Consider the following 7,873-nt stretch of genomic DNA (forward strand, 5'->3'; position numbering starts at 1 on the left):
GAATATGGGCAAAAGAAAACATGTCTTAAACATGTTTTGCTAGTGGTGCATGTTAGAAGTAATAAAATAAGAGTATGAAAAAAAAAAAGAGAAAAAAAAATGTTCATTCTTCTCCATAGGCTTGGCCGAATGTACTAAGGAAAGAAAAGAAAAATTTGTTCATCCTTTCTCATCTTCTTGGCCGAAATTACTAAGGGAAAAGGGGGAGGATTTTTGCTTCATGCTTGGGTTGGAAGAGACCTAGAAGGAGATTTGGCTAAGTTTACATCAAGATTAAGGTATGTATGAGGTTGTGTTGGGAGTTTCATGCATGGTTTGGTTGCTAATTTGATGTGCATGTTAGCCATGGCTCAAATCTTTGTTATGCCATGGAAATGGCATTTGGCCAAAGTTGTTATGGTGATAAAGCCATTGCATGCTAAGTGTGAAACTTGATGATGATGCATGCAATGATGGATTGTCTACTCATGAGTAAGATTTTGAGTTTTCTCTTTGTTTTATCATGATTGAAGTTGAAAAGGAGCATGATTGTCATATTCGCCATGATGCATTCTTGAGCATGATTCATGCTTCTTGCATGTTAGTTAAAATTTGTGTTTTGGATGGCTATGGACACCTTGAAAATTCGCCATGCTCATATATGCATATATATGATTGCACATTATGTTTTGGTTATGAACTAAGTGATGAATATATTGGTTTAAAGAAGAAGATGTGGAAGAATGCTTGTGAAATTGCAAGCACAATTGACCTAGCACACATGTAGGTGCTTGATGCTATATTATAAGTTTTGGGCCACAATGTGCAAAGCATTAATTAGTAAATTGCATGCTGTTTTTGTGAGGTATTAAGTGCAAAATTGACCTCAACATGTACATGAATATTCGCCTTGGGTAGCCTATTGAAGGCCTTAGCATTTCCTTGATGCTCAAATAAATTGTATTGAATTGCTTGATGTAGTATAAAATGTGCATGACCATTGTGTATTCAAGCTAAAGAGTGGCCATATGACCATTTAAAATCCTTGTCATATTCGCCATAAGCAAGCACAATGAGGTTTTAATAAATTGAATTTGTTTGAATTAGCTCAAGAGCTAAGAGGGCCACAATTGGACAAGGGAAGGAAAAGGTGATCGAATAGCCGAAAAAGCCGTTCGACAACATCCGAGGTAAGTCCTCAAGAAGTGACCTTACTTGAATTATGTGAGATGAAATATGGATGTGTATGATTATTGATTATGTGTGTATGAGCATTTGAATTCCACGGGCTAAGTCCCGGCGAATATGCTAATGATTATAATTGTGTTTGAGCCTTAGTAACTGAAAATGAAATATGTATGTCCAATGATTATTGATGTATGTGTGCATGAGAAATTGAATGATATCCGGGCTAAGCCCAAGACAATTATGCTGGAAATTATATCCGGTTAAGACCAAGGCAAATGTGCTAGTGGCTATATCCGGGCTAAGACCAAGGCATTCGTGCGAGTTATTCTATCCGGGCTAAGACCCGAAGGCATTTGTGCACGTGATTATATCCGGTTATATTCCGAAGAATCTTGGGCTGGAGGTGAGTGTTGGTTGCTGTAATGAATTCAATTAGTACACTCGGAAAGCCCAAAGGATAAGGTACGTTATATGTGCATTGGAAAGTCGACATGTTGAGCAACATTCGCTCAATCGACTAATGAATTTCAGTTATTGAATTGATTGATGCTTTGGGAACTTATATAATGATGAAGTATGAAGTAAGAATGTGTATTAATGAAATGATGCATTTGGCTATGTGAATGTATTGCTGTAATTAGAGTTGATTATATTCCTTGAGACTTACTAAGCATAAAAATGCTTACCCCGTTGCTTTGGCTCTTAGTTTTCTAGATTTCGCTCGAAGCAATCGGATTTGGGATCGTTGAAGTCGAAGTCATCCACACTATCAAGCCTCCATTTTGGTATAAATTTTGGTTGAACTTGAGATGGCATGTATAGGACTACCCTTGATTGTTAAATATGTTGTAATGTAAGTATGTACGGCCATGCGAAAATGGCTCGAAAAGGAAGCATGAACTTAGACTAATTGTGGGTTGTATGTATATATTTTGTGTCATGATGTGACTATGGCTTGGAAATGGGAATGTTGGTCATATGATCAGCCATTGGCATGGTTAAAATGATCATATATGAACCTATGTATGGTAAGACTAGTTGAATCATGGAGACTACCAAATAGGTAAGTCCTATCTTAAAACAGATGCTGCCAGCTGCAGTGGCATGAATGTGAAAAATCACCAAAATTCATAGGAATGGAATTAAATAGTGAATAAGCTATGTAAATGAACCTTGATGAGTCTATTTTCATATGGAAGAAACGAAATGGTCATAGGAGTTACAGGTTAAGAGATATTAAAGCTATTGTGAGACAGGGCCAGAATGGTTTCTGGGTTCCCTGTCGCAACTTTAAAAATTCACTATAAATTATCCAAAAGAATTAGGAGATATACCTTATATGTACAGATTCCATTTTGAGTCTAGTTTCATTAGAAACAAACGAAACCAGCATTAAAGCCCTGTACAGAGAGATATTCAAGTTATACCGCGCGAAGGTCAGAGCAGTCGATCCCTGTAACATGGGTAACTTTAACTAATAAACTGTACCAATCGGCCCGACCAAAAATCCTAGAAATAAATCCATGGATGGATATATGAGTCTAAATTCAGGGAAAATTTACGAAACCAGTTTCTGAGTTTTGAAACTCGAGATATGATTTTTAAGGCGACAGTGACGCAGTTTTCCAGCCTGACTGGAAATGTCAAATTGGTGGGCAAAAACATGTGAACTTGGCTTGTTAACCCCTCGGGTCCGACACCGGCGATGGTCTCGGGTTTGGGGTGTTACAAGCAAAAGTCCTTATCTAAGAGTAGATCTAACATAATTAAGCGGATCAATCAATGCCTACAGATAGGGTGACAAGATTTTACCGGATTAGGGTGAAACCTAATAAGGGAATCCATAGATCGAGTTAATGCAACACTAGGGAGTTAATTAGAAAGAGATTTCTGTTAATCAACCTAGGGTTAATCGTTTTTAGTCTCGAGAGAGATAATAATATAAATTAGGGATTTCTACGGATCAAGTCAAGTGAATAAATCGTCTGATTCAGAGTCAATAACAAATGAAGTCTAGGTGGATTTTTTCCCTTAGGTATTGTCCAAATCATTCAGTTTTTCCAAAAGTTATTTCCCCAATTTACTTCTTGTGTATTCTTAGTTTAGTAATTAGTTTAGATAAAACAAACCCCTAAATTTTTAGGCTAGATAATAAAAAGAAAGTTAATACTAGTACTTTTAGTTCCTTTGTGTTCGACATCTCGGTCTTGCCATAAGCTATACTACTGTTCGATAAGGTGCACTTGCCTTTGTCGTGATATTAGTTAGTTTTCAAGAACATGCATTCATAAATTATAAAACTTATTGCATGTATCACATCCCACGATCAAGTTTTTGGCGCCGTTACCGGGGAACTAAGATATTAGGAACACTCGATTTTTATTATTTTAGCCATTCTACTTTTATTGCAATTTAAAATTTTATTTTCTTTTCTAATTTTTTGTTTATTTGCTTCTGACAGTTTTTTTATAGTGCATGACTAGAAGAAACCCGTCGAGACCACTACTTTTTAATAGTGAGATCGATCGCACAGCTCGCAGAAACTGAAGAGAAATAAGGCGAAACCTAAGATACACAGAGGAAGAGCAAGAGGACGACATTCACACCACAACCGAGGAGATGACTGAAAATCAGGAAAATTTGCTACCTCCTACTATTGCTACTGACCCAGTAAATCAGAATCCTGCTCCACGCACTATGTATGATTATGCTAAACCTACTTTAACAGGAACTGAGTCAAGTATAGTTAGTTCTGCTGTTACTGCAAATAATTTTGAACTGAAACCTAACACAATTCAAATGATCCAACAGTTTGTTCAGTTTGATGGTTTACAGGATGAGGACCCAAGCGCTCATTTAGCGAATTTCCTAGAGTTTTGCAACACTTTTAAAATCAATGCCTTTTATGATTTTGTTGAGGAACAAAGCAAAATAGTGGTTGAACTCGTTACCACGAAGGTCAATCACTACTTGGGAACAAACGATCGAAAAATTTTTGCTTAAATATTTCCGCCGGCTAAAATGGCTAAATTGAGGAATGATATCTCTTCTTTTGTGAAGATGGATCTAGAGACACTCTATGATGCATGGGAGAGATATAAGGACCTCTTGAGAAGATGCCCTCACCATATGCTGCCCTTATGGTTGCAGGTTCAAACATTTCACAATAGCCTGAATCCTTCGACTAGACAGATGATTGACGTAGCTGCTGGTGGGACTATCAATAACAAAACACCTGAAGTGGCTTACGAATTTATTGAAGAGATGTCACTGAATAACTATCAGTTGCAAGTCATGAGAACAAAGCTGACGAAAGTAGCCCATGTTTTCAACCTCGATGCGGTTACTATGCTATTTAACTAGGTAGAACTCTTAAATAAAAAGATTGACGGTTTGTGTGGTTCTACTTAGGTACATCTAGTGATGAGCTGCGATTCAAATAGAGGAGGAGCATACACAGAATATCAACCCTTCAACCCTAGCACTGAGGAGGAACAAGTTAATTATATGGGTAATAATTCGAGATCTCAAAATAACCCATATAGTAACACATATAATGTAGGTTGGAGGAACCATCCCAACTGCTCGTGGGGTGGTCAAGGGAATCAAAGGACACAACATCCTCTGGGTTTTCAACAACCGCCTTACCAATAGGAAAAGAAGCCGGACCTTGAGGAGATACTAACAAAGTTTATCTTGTGTCAGAAACTCGCTTTCAGAATACCAAAACAGCACTTAAGAATCAACAAGTGTCGATCCAAGGGCTCGAAACTCAGATAGGCCAACTCGCCAAATTGATTTTTGAACGACCACAAGCTAGCTTACCAAGTAACACTAAATCTAACCCAAGGGAACAGCTCAATGCAATTACCATTCAAGATGAGGAAGGGTTAGTCTAACCTGAACCAGAACCGAGGCAAGGAATTGTGGTAAGTAAAAGCAAAGGTGAGGTAGACCACAGTGAATAAACACCGGTAAGTAAAGAGTACAAACCTCGTGTGCCATACCCCAATCGACAAGGAAAGACCGCACAGACGAACAATTTGGTAAATTCCTTAAATTATTAAAAAAATTACATATCAACTTACCGTTTATTGAAGCTCTTTCGCAGATGCCAAACGCAGCCAAATTCTTAAAGGAGCTTTTAACAAATAAGCGGAAGTTGGATGAGGCGTCGCATGTGGAGTTAAATGCAGTTTGCTTAGCCATACTATAGAATAAGCTGGCCAACAAATTAAAAGATCCAGAGAGTTTTACGATTCCTTGTGTAATTGGTAGCTTAGATGTTAATAATGTTTTGGCTGATTTAGGGGTTAGTATCAATGTCATGCCTTATAAAATGTTTAAACAACTAGGTCTTGGGAAACCCAAACAAAATAGGATGAGCATTCAGTTAGCAGACAAAACAATCTAGGGGTATTATTGAAGATGTAATCGTTAAAATTGACAAATTCATATTCCCAGTTGATTTTGTTGTTCTAGACATAGAAAAGAATAGTGATGTGCCTTTAATTTTAGAAAGGCCCTTTTTAGCAACTACTAGTACTATAATTGATGTTGGTACAAGTGAACTCACACTTCGTGTGGGTGAGGAAACAATCACTCTTCAAGCTTGAAATTTTACTAATGTTGATCATGTGGTGCAACCTTCCTTGCAGGAAATACGTTTGAAAAGCATATATAAGTCTTGTTCAAATGACAATAAAGAACCCATCTATGAAGAACGAAGGCTACAAGTCGAGGAACTAGATGAATGGCGGACACAGAAACTGAGAGCACACGATAGACCAAAACCACCCCATGACGAGCTCAATATTTCACCAAAACAACTTAAGGTTGGAGACAAAGTACTATTAGATGCAGCAGACCCTCGGATTGCCACCTCTGAACCTAATGGAGAAATCCCTCTTACGGTACTTAGCATTTTACCATACGGCACAGTCGATGTAATTCATCCCAAATTCGGTACGTTCAAGGTAAATAGTACTCGTCTAAAACCTTATTTGATAAACTTGATAGCAGGGATGAGGAGTGTAAACTCCTTGCACCACCTTGACCATGCAATAGAGAGGTAAGTCTAGCTTAGACTATAAATAAGCACTTCTCAGGAGGTAACCCGAGCACTAACGGTGTTAACTTCTGTAAATTTTAGTCTTTAACATTTAAATCCACTAATCGAGACACTGAACATAGGTTTTCCAGAACCACACGACCAGGCCCACGGGCGTGCCTTAGGTCGTGCCCATACCACAGAATGCAACACGGCCGTGCGATACGGCCGTGTGAAAATAAGGCATAATTTTTCCCCAACACGGGAATTGATAAGTTGCACGGTCGTGGGTGAATCTGTCAAAACAACGCGGGCATGCGACACGCCCGTGCCCACTACCCGTGGTCAAGACTAACAAAATAACACGGACGTGGACATCCATACACTGGCATGGGAGAAGCGAATGAAGCAGAACACGGCTGTGTGACATGGCCGTGTGCATCAACACGCCCAAAGAACACAGGTGTGGGCCAAATTTTAGACGTACCTAAATTTGAAAATCATGATACACACGAGCTAAAGTTAGGGCACAATATCTATATAAACCCCTCACTATTCATCATCCCCTTCCCTAAAAACTCTAAACCCTAGCCCCCACAACCCCTACGCCACCGCCGACTAGCCACCCTAGCTTTTCTTTCTCCTTTATTTTTCTTTCCTTTCTTTCCCCTTCCCCCTCTTCTCATCCTTACACGAGTCACACGACCTCACTACCACGCCCGTGGCTGTCCCCAAACACAGCACCACTACCGCGCCATTGCCCCTCCAGCCACCAGTTCTCCACTAACAGTTTTCTTTTCTATTTTACTCTCTTTTTATGCTTATTCTCATAATAATCTTAATTTTTTAGCCTGTTATATGCATTTTACTAATAATTGGTTATCATAGGAATTGTTTCATATATTTTGTTTTATTTTTAAACCATACTTAGCTACTTTCATCTAATTCATTTTTAATTTAGTCATGCTATCACTTTACTATTTGCCATAGTTGAATTTGATTGCTATTGGTTGAATATTGGTAGTGTTAGTAGTTTAGTTTGCACTTGTTAGTTTAATACATGTTAATCCCTTTCTGAGTTTGTTAGGATTTTTTATCTTTTCTATTCATTAGGTTATAATACTAGTCTTACTGCAGGTATAACATGTCAACTTCACGTGGCAAGAAGACTGCCGTCCCTGCTTCAAAAAAACGGAAGGGACCCAGAGCCACATCAGCAAGCGCATCAGCTGAAGTGTGCCACCCCTTTCTCCAGTTTCCCTTGGGGCCCTAGGAGGAACTTTTTCAAATACTTCAGGCTCGACCCCTAGGTGCGGGCCGCTGCATTGACTGGGCCGCACTTGAACAAATCCAACTGGCTGACGCGGTTCGAGCCCTTCTGACGACTAACCCATGGGGGCTCTTTTTCAAAATCATCGAGTCGACGTACCTCAAGCTCACACTTGAACTCTGCTCGACCTTCCATCTTTAAGTAGTTATGACAGAGTTTGATGATCCCGAAATGATCCAGTTCTGCTTCGGTGGCTTGGTTCGCCAGTTGAGGGTACCCGAGTTTAGAATTGCACTGGGGTTATACACGGAGAAGTTCATGGACGAAAACGAGCTCGATACCCTCCATCGCCACATCTTCTACTCTCTTTCAAAGTGCTGGAAGGC

At 39.1% G+C, this 7,873-nt stretch overlaps 1 non-coding gene across 1 annotated transcript; it reads right to left on the reverse strand.

The window, feature by feature from the left end:
- Positions 1-4,194: 4,194 nt before the first annotated feature.
- LOC128281058 (small nucleolar RNA R71) lies at positions 4,195-4,301 on the reverse strand. The gene has a single exon (XR_008271274.1). It is a non-coding gene; the product is annotated as a small nucleolar RNA R71 (small nucleolar RNA).
- Positions 4,302-7,873: the final 3,572 nt, after the last annotated feature.

This window comes from Gossypium arboreum, chromosome 9 (genome assembly GCF_025698485.1).
Source record: "Gossypium arboreum isolate Shixiya-1 chromosome 9, ASM2569848v2, whole genome shotgun sequence".
In the NCBI taxonomy this organism is placed as follows: Eukaryota; Viridiplantae; Streptophyta; class Magnoliopsida; order Malvales; family Malvaceae; genus Gossypium; species Gossypium arboreum.